Source organism: Macaca nemestrina, chromosome 12, assembly GCF_043159975.1.
Source record: "Macaca nemestrina isolate mMacNem1 chromosome 12, mMacNem.hap1, whole genome shotgun sequence".
NCBI classification, from domain to species: Eukaryota; Metazoa; Chordata; class Mammalia; order Primates; family Cercopithecidae; genus Macaca; species Macaca nemestrina.
The window spans coordinates 125606989-125619249 of NC_092136.1; the positions used below are offsets into that span (position 1 = coordinate 125606989).

General features: G+C 39.2%; 1 protein-coding gene across 6 annotated transcripts in view; it reads right to left on the reverse strand.

The window, feature by feature from the left end:
* The window catches only part of LOC105476247 (cell adhesion associated, oncogene regulated), a 243450-nt gene that overhangs the window by 83179 nt on the left and 148010 nt on the right, over positions 1 to 12261 (reverse strand). The window contains exon 2 of one of the 6 annotated variants that reach the window (XM_071076036.1): positions 1661 to 1772. The exons of 4 other annotated variants lie outside the window; for them this stretch is intronic. The gene's annotated coding sequence lies outside the window, so the exon portion shown is untranslated. Of the gene's footprint in view, positions 1 to 1660; positions 7887 to 12261 lie in introns of those variants that run through there. One more of the 6 variants, XM_071076035.1, reaches the window with a different exon arrangement.

Consider the following 12261-nt stretch of genomic DNA (forward strand, 5'->3'; position numbering starts at 1 on the left):
ATGAAAAATCTTGCCAAATAATTCTGATACTCTAATCCACCCCCACCTCTTGCTTCCACAAAGCAGACAATAATTGGTTTGTGCAAAAACATATATATATGCATCTTATTAAACATCTGTTTTATGAGATTATTCAAAGAATAACAGCTACCAATTATTAGGTTTATAACTACTAATTATTAACTTTACGGTTCAAAGATTTTATTTTTTTTTTATTTTTTTTTTTATTTTTTTTGAGACGGAGTCTCGCTCTGTCGCCCAGGCTGGAGTGCAGTGGCCGGATCTCAGCTCACTGCAAGCTCCGCCTCCCGGGTTCACGCCATTCTCCTGCCTCAGCCTCCCGAGTAGCTGGGACTACAGGCGCCCACCACCTCGCCCGGCTATTTTTTTGTATTTTTTTAGTAGAGACGGGGTTTCACCGTGTTAGCCAGGATGGTCTCAATCTCCTGACCTCGTGATCCACCCGTCTCGGCCTCCCAAAGTGCTGGGATTACAGGCTTGAGCCACCGCGCTTGGCCCAAAGATTTTATTTATTTATTTATTTATTTATTTATTTGAGACAGGAGTCTCATTCTGCCTCCCAGGCTGGAATGCAATGGCACAATGTTGGTTCACTGCAACCTCCACCTCCCCGGTTCAAGCGATTCTCCTGCCTCAGCCTCCTAAGTAGCTGGGATTACAGGCGCACGCTGCCATGCCCAGCTTCTTTTTTTGTATTTTAGTAGAGACCGGGTTTCACCATGTTGCCAAGACTCGTCTGGAACTCCTGAGCTTGGGCAATCCACCTGCCGTGGCTTCCCAAAGTGCTATGACTTCAGGCGTGAGCCATCTCACCTGGCCAATTTTACATATATTATTGAGGCAGGAGAATAGGGTCTGGAGGCAGGGAACCTATGGCTGTTTCACACAGACTTCCTAGAGCTAAATTGAAAGGAAAACCCTTTCAAAAGGACCAGAGACTACTCCCTTTGACCTTTTCTGCATGGCAGGTGGGAAACTGGCTGTCAGCAACAAATCAGACTGATTTCGGGCTGAGTCTTCATTTGCACAGAAGTATAACTGTGTGAAAAGCAACCAATCAGATGTTTGCACAGAAGTGTTACCTTTGTAACTGCACTTTGGCCTCTGGTTGGCTCCTTCCTGCAACCAATCAGACCGATTGCGGGCTACCACTTAACTTACATGAGATGAGCATGAAGTGGCCAACGGGAAACTTCTAGGGGATATTTGAACCCAAGAAGATTCTGTATCCGGGCCCTTGAGCCACTGCTTGGCCCACTCCCACACTGTGGAGTGTACTTTTGTTTGCAATAAATCCTCACTTTCGTTCTTTTGTTGCTTCCTTCTTTCTTTGCTTTGCTGGGCGTTTTGTCTGATCCTTTGTTCAAAATGCCAAGAACCTGGACAACTTGCAGTCACGACCCTCTACCAGTGACACTGTTACCAATCCTCAAACAAAATTAAGGATAGGTATTATTTCCATTTTACAAATGAGAAAACAAAGAACACTCAGATAGCCTCCCCAAGGGACCACAGCATATAAAGACAGGGGTGAGGTTTGCACCCAGGGCAATCCCAGGCCTAAGCCTTCCCGCTCCATACACAGCTTCCTAAATAAAAGAAAGGCCTTGAGTACACAGTTGCGCTTACATCCACTCACTTCAGTGCGAATCGATGGCCACGTCTCATTCTGGAAGATTCTCAAACCTACCAGGTTTTAGTTCTTTTTCTCTATTTAATCTGCAGATGGATTTCAGGAGGTATGAAATTCACTGAAAAAAAAGGTCATTATGGTTATGCATTGCCGATAAATAAATTATGGTGATAATCTGATCCAGCAAAGTCTGGAACATCAACCAAAGACAGGTCCCAAAATTTCAGTGCCCAATTGCATTTGCATTTTTGGATCACAGAGATGACATCTGAAGGTCACATGACATTATAGAATGCTGTACAAACAAAGTTTGAAACAGGTGAAAAGAAAGGTGGGAGATTTATCTTGTAGCTCATGGCAGCATGGGTGTGTCAAACTTGAAAAGCACAACACAGGAGACGACCTTACACAAAGCAGGAACACACATATTGCACAGATCCCATGTTAATATGGTTCATCAACAAAAAGTAAATATTAACACAAAACAAAAAGTTTTCGTTGAATGGGTTTTCATCATACTTCGGTATTATACATTGGAGTGTACTTTTACACCTGGCTGCCCTGCAAAATAATGGATTGTTAAAAATAAATTCACTGTTAACAGACTACAGTAAGATCTGGCAATGACACTGCTGGATATATATCCAAAAGAAAAGAAATCAGTATAATATATCAAAGGGTATCTGCATCTCCACGTTTATCGCAGCACTATTCACAATTGCCAAAATATGGAATCAACCTAAGTGTCCATCAATGGATGAATGCATAAAGAAAATGTAGTATACACACAAAATGGAATACTGTTCAGCTATAAAAGGAATGAAATCTTGCCATTTGCAAAAACACGGATGGCACCAGAGGACATCAGGATAAGCGAAACAAGCCTGGCACAGAAAGACAAATTTCACATGTTCTCATTCATATGTGGGAGCTAAAAACTCTTTAAAATTGAACTCAGGGGGACAGAGAATAGAATGATGGTTACCAGAGGCTCAGAAGGGCAGCAGGGAGGTGGGGATAAAGTGGGGATGGCTAATGGGTACAAAAATAATCAGAAGAATGAGTAAAATCTAGCATTCAATGGTAAACAGGGTGACAATAGTTAACAATAATTTGTTGTATATTTTTAAATAACTAAAAGAGTGGAATTGAAATGTTCCCAACACAAAGAAAACCTAATTACCCTGATGTGATCATTACACATTGTATGCCTTCACCAAAACGTTACATGTACTACATAAACACATACAACTATTATGTACCTATAATAATTTTTTTTTTTTTTTTTTTTTGAGACGGAGTCTTGCTCCATTGCCCAGGCTGGAGCCAGTATTTACTTTGGAAATTTGTTTTAGTTTTATAAGATGTTTCCATTTAGTTTATTTTATACATAATTATATGAGATTAAAAGTAAGAATTATTTAATCAACATTAAGATTTTATAGTAATTTTTCCTTTTCAAAAAAGTCACAAATTCAGCTGGGCACAGTGGCTCACCCCTATAATCCCAGCACTTTGGGAGGCCGAGGTGGGCAGATCTCCTGAGGTTGGGAGTTTGAGACCAGCCTGACCGACATGGAGAAACCCTGTCTCTACTAAAAATACAAAATTAGCCAGGCGTGGTGGCACATGCCTGTAATCCCAGCTACTTGGGAAGCTGAAGTAGGAGAATTGCTTAAACCCAGGAGGCAGAGGTTGCAGTGAGCCGGGATCACACCACTGCACTCCAGCCTGGGCAAGAAGAGCGAAACTCCATGTTAGGAAAAAAAAAAAGTCACACATTCAAGGTTGAGTGCTAGCCCCTTTTTAGCAAAATACAGGATATTATCATCTCAATTAAGACATATTCACTGAAATGGCGTTGTAACTAGCCAAACACATAGCTGTTTCCTCGATCACACATCTTCACAAATCTGGACTAAGAATGGTGTTGGGATGGTAGGATAAGAATTGAAGTTTCAAATACAAGATTCCCATTCCCTAGAATCAAAAAAGCTGTAAGAATCTTATAAATGCTACCCTAGCTATGAAGACCATTACCCTAACAAAACTCCATAAATGCAATGCAATAAACTTATCCTCTATTTTAGGGGACCCACATAGACATGGTAAAGTCCAGGCATTTCTAGAGCTGTGGTACAATGTTTCCTCCCGCATTCATGTTCAATATTGCTACCAAAATTACTGTGCTGCTTGGAAAACCTGTAGTCCAGTGACAAAAACTCAGTAATCTCTCCAATCTGTAGGGTCAAAGAAAAGGATGAGATTCTCAAGACTTATCTAAATCATAGTTTTTAAAAATATTTAAGAAAAGCATCTACTTTCTGAAGCACTGTTACTGTCACTGCTGAAGACAGAAAGGGAAAAGCCAGCTGAAAAGGGATGATGGTGGCCCCTTGTCATTTTCCGATTCTACAACGCCTTCTGGCTCCAGTTTTTTGGATCCCCCTCCATTACTATGGAGGTTACTAAATCCCAACCTTCGATGGCCACTTGAGGTCAACTTCTACTGTACCTATCCTGGCCAGCTAGAAACAAAACAGGGGAGTGTCTGGGTGGAGCTGACAGTGTGCACACGGGTCTATCTCCAGGCAAATCTCTGCTCTGGTGACCCCACTTCTACTCTATTTCTTTTAGTGAGGCACTTTGAGGATAGTACTTTATTGGTGGTTTTTAATACTACCAATCACAGTTAAGTGTTTATCTGCTCCAACCATATGTAAGCCCAAAAGAAAAGTAGGAAACCTGAAAGAACAGATGTGACAATCATGCTCAGTATTTAAGTATACATTTAAAAATTCTAGGAAGTACTGGGATTTCCCACCGATGACAACACTCACACTTGTGGGGGAAAACTATTACTAGAAAAGTTAGCAAAGGATTCCAACAATAGCTATCCCCTTACTTTTAGCTATCCCTTGCTTCATACCGAGCCTAGTAAGGCTCGGTATGAAGTACATCTCTTATAAAAATCAATGTTATTTACCTGGTATTAAACTGAAGAATGTTTAGTTTACATTAAGCTTGAGGAGATGGAGGGGGAAAGGGAGAGTAACAAAATTGAAAATTTAAAGCAAGAAAATCAAGACGGTGTTCAGTTGCTTGAGGATATTAGAATTTACCCAAACTTTTACCATCACATATTACAGCACTCCCCAACTGCTCTCTTTCCTAGGAGCCATGTCCTCACCAACCCAAACACATACAATGAATTGTAGTTATTCCCACGTCAAGAGCTCCTTAAATTTTAATCCTACTCATTTTACTTTGATTTGACAGTCTCTAAGTAAGCTATATCACAATAATATCACATTTGTCAATAAAAGCACTCCATCTCAAACAGAACAACAACAGGAACAGCAACAGCAACTGCTCACATGCAATAAGTACCTAGCAAGTGCCAATCACTAGCCCAAGTTATTGTGTCCTCACTTTGCCTGTAAAGACTAAATGTGATGATCCCATAGCCCCATGGACCACCATATACAGATGGGGAAATCAAGGCACAGAGGGGTCACATCACTAGAATATGGTGGAGCCTGGCTTTGACCCCAGGCCTCTGACTCCAGGACCTATCCTACTCTAAACTGCTATAATACACTGCTCAAAAATGCCTAGGTTAAAGCTCCCATGTATGTAACACAAATTCATTCTAAATTCAATCATTTCATTAATCTACAAATTCCACATGCTAAATTTATGTAAAATAAGGATGTGGATGTCTTTCAGTCCCATATCTACTTCCAAAGAGTAGTACATGAATGACATAAATGATAAAAATCAAGAAATGGTCCTCAGCTGTCGTGGTGGCTCCTGCCTGCAATCCCAGTACTTTGGGAGGTTGAGGCAGGTGGATCCCTTGAGGTCAGAAGTTCGAGACCAGCCTGGCCAACATGGAGAAACCTCGTCTCTACTAAAAATACAAAAATTAGCCAGGCATGGTGGCACACACCTGTAGTCCCAGCTACTCTAATTGGGAGGCTGAGGCATGAGAATCGCTTGTGCCCTGGGAGGCGGAGGTTGCACTGAGCCAAGATGGCACCACTATACTCTAGCCTGTGCAACAGAGTGAGACTCTGTCTCAAAAAAAAAAAAGAGAAAAGAAATGGTCTTCAGTTGGACTCAACAGTGTTTGCAGACAAATGATTTACAGTGTTGCCAAGAACATTTGGCACATTCCCATCACACATTGTATTAATCTGTTGGTAATGGGAATGAGATAAGGAACAATCTAGCAAAGAGGTCAGCAGCAACATTCAATGCCCCAGATATGCTATTACAATCATCCAAATCATTAAATCATCCAAATATAGTTAGAAGGCAAAGGTCAAAAATCCCTTAAGTTAAAGCCAAAGACTTCCAAATAATTCAATTTCATTAGAGAATGAAGAGGAAAATTTCCTAGAGGTTAAAAAAATTCTACTATCGTAAAGAATATATAGCATCAAAGAAACCCATGTTAAGAAAGATATTAAGATATGAAGCAGGTTCTCTAAAATTTCAACAATTTCTTTATTTTTTTTTTCTTTTTGAGATGGAGTTTCGCTCTAGTTGCCCAGGTTGGAGTACAATGGTGCAATCTCGGCTCACTGCCACCTATGCCTCCCAGGTTCAAGTGATTCTTCTACCTCAGCCTCCCAAATAGGTGAGATTACAGGCATGCACCGCCACACCCAGCTAATTTTGTATTTTTAGTACAGACGGGGTTTCTCCATGTTGGTCAGGCTGGTCTCGAACTCCCAACCTCAGGTGATCCGCCCGCCTCGGCCTTCCAAAATTCTGGGATTACAGGCGTGAGCCACCGTGCCTGGCCCAATCTAATTCTTTAAAAGCCAAGTTAACCTGCAGATCTGAAAACATTATTATTTTTAAGCCATTTAATTATAACCTAAAAAACAGCACACAAATTAATGCATATTGCTCACTATGGATAGAAACATTACAGACAGTTTCTACTGGGCAATTAGACATCTGAACAAGTAGTCTTTCTTGTTCAATTTTTCTCTTTTCAAATTAAAAAAAAGAAAAACTTACAGACAAGCATCATCAATCATTAAGAGGGCCTGGTTCTGATATTATATGAGCTCTGTCAACCTTAATCAAATTGCTTGACAGATCGTAGATAAGTAATGACTTGCTTAGGTTAAGCAAGGCCAGAGTTTTCCTTCTGTAGTATATACATCTCCAGAGTGAAAATAAACAGCCTCACACCTCGTCCTGGGAGCTGCACTCCCCTGCTATTACAACTCAGTCTTCATTTCAACAGACGAGGAGGAACCTTTGGCTTTAAGAACATCTATTTTTCTTTCCTTCCTTCTCAATATGGTCATCAGAAGTCATCAAAACCATTTTTAAACTATCTCATTAAACAGTTAATAATTATTTGAATCTACACCAAAATAACACCAATTAGCTATCATTAAACGCCAAAACATTTGTTTTGGCCTGCATTACACAGTGATATAAAACAAAACAGAAATAGTTAACAACTGACAGAAGCAATACTAAAGAAATCACTTAAAACTGCAAAGCTTGAATTCATGTTGTAACATATCCAAGAAATTGAAAAATTTTGTTTCAATACCATCGGTCACATTTTGGCCACAGGGGCACCACAGAACAACAGTTAAAATAAGAAAAACAGCATCCCTATTCAGATTTTGTATTCATTCTATAACCAAGACACAAATAATGAACTAAAACATCCTCCTTGGTAACTTCTTTACATATAATTGGAAAGGGCTTTCATACTTCATATTCAGCCAGGATATACTGTTAAAAGAATTTCTAAGCATCCAAGGATTCTGCCTGCTCTAAAGAAAAGTGTTAAAAAGCAAGGATCCCAGTAGCTAGGGGAAAAGAAAATGAAATGACTTCTTTAGAAGAACTTTAGAAGAATAAGTTTAAAAATACAAGATACCAGGGAGTCACTTTTACCTTAGGCGAAATGTGCTTCAATGTTTTCCATTAGGTCAACAGTATCTAGAACGCAGAGCTTGTAGTTTAGAAATGTCAAAGACCAAAAAACCAAAAAACCAAAAAAAAGCACCCTTAGAATTTAACTATTTTAATCTATTCCTAAACACATACAACTGTGCAATTATAACCTAAAATAAACCTAAAAAGAAAGACTAAAGTTCCAAATAACACTTTTCTCCAACATGCGAAAGAGACATTTTAAAGGACACCTAACTTTGAACTAGATTAAAACTTTTATATCTGATATCAATGCTCGATCATTTAGTCTTCATGATTTCCATTCTAACAAAAACTTTACAATCTCATACATTTCCTGTAAGCAGCAAAAAAAAAAAAAAAAAGGTCTGTAAAATACTTTGCAAAATACAAAGGGCTCTATAAAAGTTATTTAAGACATGATCATTATCGGAAACAGGAAAGGAGAAAATTATTCTGTATACAGAATAAAAAAAAAAAAATCACAAAACAAGATTTGTAATTGCTGAAATACAAACTCCTCAGCAGGGGACCAAGGATGGGGTGTGCTGTGGCTCCTCCTAAGCCTGTCTGTGAACGCAACGCACAGACTGGGTCAGGACTTTTCTTTCCCAGTCCCCGGGAGGCTCCATTCTTATAGCCTGCAGGGCACACAAACAGACAAGGGCCTGGCTCTGCAAAAAGCAATACTTCACTCCTTTGACACCATATTAGTTATTGTTAAATTGCCCAAGTACACATGCAGCATACATTCACTCTAAGTGAATCGGAAACAAGACACTAGTATTTCTCAGTGAATTAGAAAGAACCTTTATGAGCGAATGGGGACTTCGCCTACTCAATGTAAATTTTTTTTCCAGAAAAAATTCAACATGAAGGAAAAATTCAACATTTCAACATGAAGGAAAAAAAACCCTTAATTGCACAAATGAAAAACTCAAAAATCAGTTTCTCATTTTGGTTGTTAAAGGCCTGTAGCATTTGAGATGTGGTGGCTGCTGCTTTGAGTCCATGGCCAGCTGACACCTATAATCACAACTAATTAAGTGTCCTGTATACATGTACAGCTAAGGAAACATGAATCTAGCCAAGTGTTATAGTTTCTGCTCTATAAGGGTAATCACTTCCTTATCTTTTCCCTAACAATCTGCCTATCTGGGAAGAGACACCCTAAAAGAACAAGTAAAACACTAACAGTGTTTTCTTTAAGATAATTTCGGATATTATTTTCAAGGGGGGTGGAAAGCATTCGCCTGGATTTACCAAGGTTCACATTTAGAAATCCACTTTGGGAGTTAGCTACAAAACTCCTATTAACATTACTAAGATGCATGCAGTCCAAACCCTGAGTTAAAGTTTATCTACCACAAAATATTGATATGAAATCTTTGCACAAGCTGTATTGTATAATTAAAACCCCCACCGCGACTGCTGTCATAATAACAAATGTGAAATTAGTGTAAGACCTAACCACTATGACAATAGCTTTTTTTTTCTTTCTTTTTTTTTTTTTTTTTTTTGAGACAGAGTCTTGCTCTCCCTGCTCAGGCTGGAGTGCAACAGCGCAATCTCGGCTCCCTGCAACCTCTGCCTCCCAAGTTCAAGCAATTCTCCTGCCTCAGCCTCCCAAGTAGCTGGGATTACAGGCACCCACCACCATGCCCAGCTAATGTTTTGTATTTTTAGTAGAGATGGAGTTTCACAATGTTGGTCAGGCTGGTCTCAAACACCTGACCTCAGGTGATCCACCCGCCTCAGCTTCCCAAAGTCCTGGGATTATAGGCATGAACCACTGCACCCGGCCAACAATAGCTCTTTTAAAATGTATCCTCAAACACAAAAGAAATAACAAATAACATCAATTGTGTTTGCTAGCCTAACAGGAGACCACGATTAACAGCCAATCTCATAATGACTCAAAATTGGCTTTAGTTAGCCATGGGATTAAAACAAAACAAACAAACCAAAAAAATTTAGCTCTAAATGTATTATGAAAATTATACAAAAGACCTATATACAGTCAAAACATGATTACTGCAATTTCTTTTAAGAGAGAAACCCAACTAAAATATAAAAGAATTTAAAACATGGTGACTAGAGCTTGGAATTGGGAACTCAGGGTAGAAATCTGATCTATTTATTTCTGTTGTAACCCTAAAAAGGACTCATACTATAAAAAAGAAAGTATGCCTAATTTTCAATAAATAGAAATCAAACTACTGATTTAGAGATCACAACAATTCTAATCAAATTATAATATGACTTGAAAATATGTTAAGTAGAGTATACACACTCGACACTTGGTATCCACAGTTCCTCATCTACGGATTCAACTGACTACAGACCAAAAATATTTGGAAAATAAAAATATACAAAATAATACAGGCCAGGCGTGGTGGCTCATGCCTGTAATTCCAGCACTTTGGGAGGACAAGGTGGGTGAATCACTTGAGGTCAAGAGTCCAAGACCAGCCTGGCCAACATGGCAAAACCCCATCCCTATTAAAACTACAAAAATTAGCCAGGCATGGTGGCAGGTGCCTGTAATCCCAGCTACTTGGGAGGCTGAGGCAGGAGAATTGCTTGAACCCGGGAGGCGGAGGTTGCAGTGAGCCCAGATCACGCCACTGCACTCCAGCCTGGGCAACAGAGCAAGACTCTGTCTCAAAAAAAAGAAAAACAAACAAAAAAACCTTTAAAATATACAGTAAAACAGCTATTTACATTGTGTTAGATATTATAAGTAATCTAGAGATGATTTAAACAGGAAGATGTGCATAAGTTATATGCAAATACAGGGAACTTCAGCATCTAAGGATTTGGATAGCCACAGGCAATAGGGGGTATCATGTCCTGGAATGGATCCCCCATGGATATTGAGGGACGACTGTATTTACAACTAGGTGTAAAATATACTTTTACCCACCAGAACCAACTCAGCAGAACCTCGCTATAATTCTTATTACTGTAGAAGAAAACCTGCCATTTCCTTTTGGATGAACATCCAAGATTTAATGGAAGAAACAATAAAATGACCTCATTTAAAAAGTTGATCACACAGTAAGATGCACCCAGGAGGTAAATCACGGGCACAACATAGCAGTTAAGACTCCAGTGTGGCTCTACTCAGGAGTATAATAATCTATTAAGAACTATAAAAATACCGCCTCCAGGTTTAGTAGTCTCAAGGTTTACTGGAACTACTGCTTGGATGTTAGGACACCAGACCAAAATCCTGATAACGAGCTGTCATTAAATCATGGTCATATCTAGAAATCTAATTTCACAATAACAGTGCACAGGATGAAATGGGAAGGAGGAAACACTAAATCAAATCAAACTGCTCTGATTGGTAATCTGATATTATTGGACTGGTGTTTTTACACGGAGAGATAAATAGCACCTTTCTAGCAAAACTGTACGGTCACATACATAATCACATTCAGACATTCAGCCACATGATCATTTTATGAGCCAGTATCAGATGCTTTCACTACATTGCAAGCTATGTAATATCAAGCCAAATTGTGACGTTTAACCCCATTTTATAAATGAGGATTCCCCATACCCCCTCTCATACTCTCACAGTCACCAACAGGAGAGAGACCGTTAGAATGACTGAGATAGAGCTTAGTGATAAACACTATGTCCATTCCAGCTGAAACCATGCTCACTCCCTAATTCTTACTGCCTGTTATTCACTGCGTTGCTGTTTTGTTATACACACACCCTAAGGCCAAAATCATGAAAAGAAGCCAAATTAAATGGGCAGGAAAAATGTCTTATCCCCAGCTTGCAATGCTATTTTTCTTTTTATTGGAATAAGAGACTGCCAAGTTCTGATGTCACTACAATAATTTCATGGCCTGATAAAAGCAGTATTTTATCCAATAAACATTCATTCCCCTTGCCAATTTTACCTCTAACCAGGCAGTGTGTACAATTACTCACTGAATAGATATCAAACTACAGTAAAATAAAGAATTCTAATTACTTTTATTCTGATACTGTAAAAAGCCAGTAACTGTCAGAAATTTCCCTGGCAAGAAACACAATCCAGAATATATTTTCTAGTACCTACATACCCAGAAGAACCCCTGTAAAACACAAAAAGACAAAACATGGCATCAGCTCTCTGGGCACTGAATAATGTTGCACAGAACAACTATATACATTTTAAATATACAAAATTGTTAAAATATTCAAAATATTTGACAAGGATTCCAGTAATAGCCTGATAATGCATGTCCTAGTATCTTCCACATGTAACTGTTTTTTTATCTAAAGCTTTCGTTCATCTTCACTACTTGAAGCTGTGGTATCGCTCCCCGAACTTGAGAGTCATTGATGTCACTGAATTTTTAAGAGCAACATTGTGTGTTGAAATCATTCACGGACCTAGAGAAGACGGTTCAGCATCTTTCTACTCAGTGTGTTCCACCCAGCTCATCAGGATTATCTGGAAACTTGTTAGAAAGGGAGGATATTGGGCCTCACCCCAGACCTACTGAATCAGAGCATGCACTTGAGCACACCCCCTGACCCAGAAATTCAAATGCACATTAATGCCATCCAGCATATCTGAGTGTTTAGGACTTGTTCCGCAGAGTGCAAAGAAAGGCGTGGGCGGGCCAATGTACATAGGGGAAAAT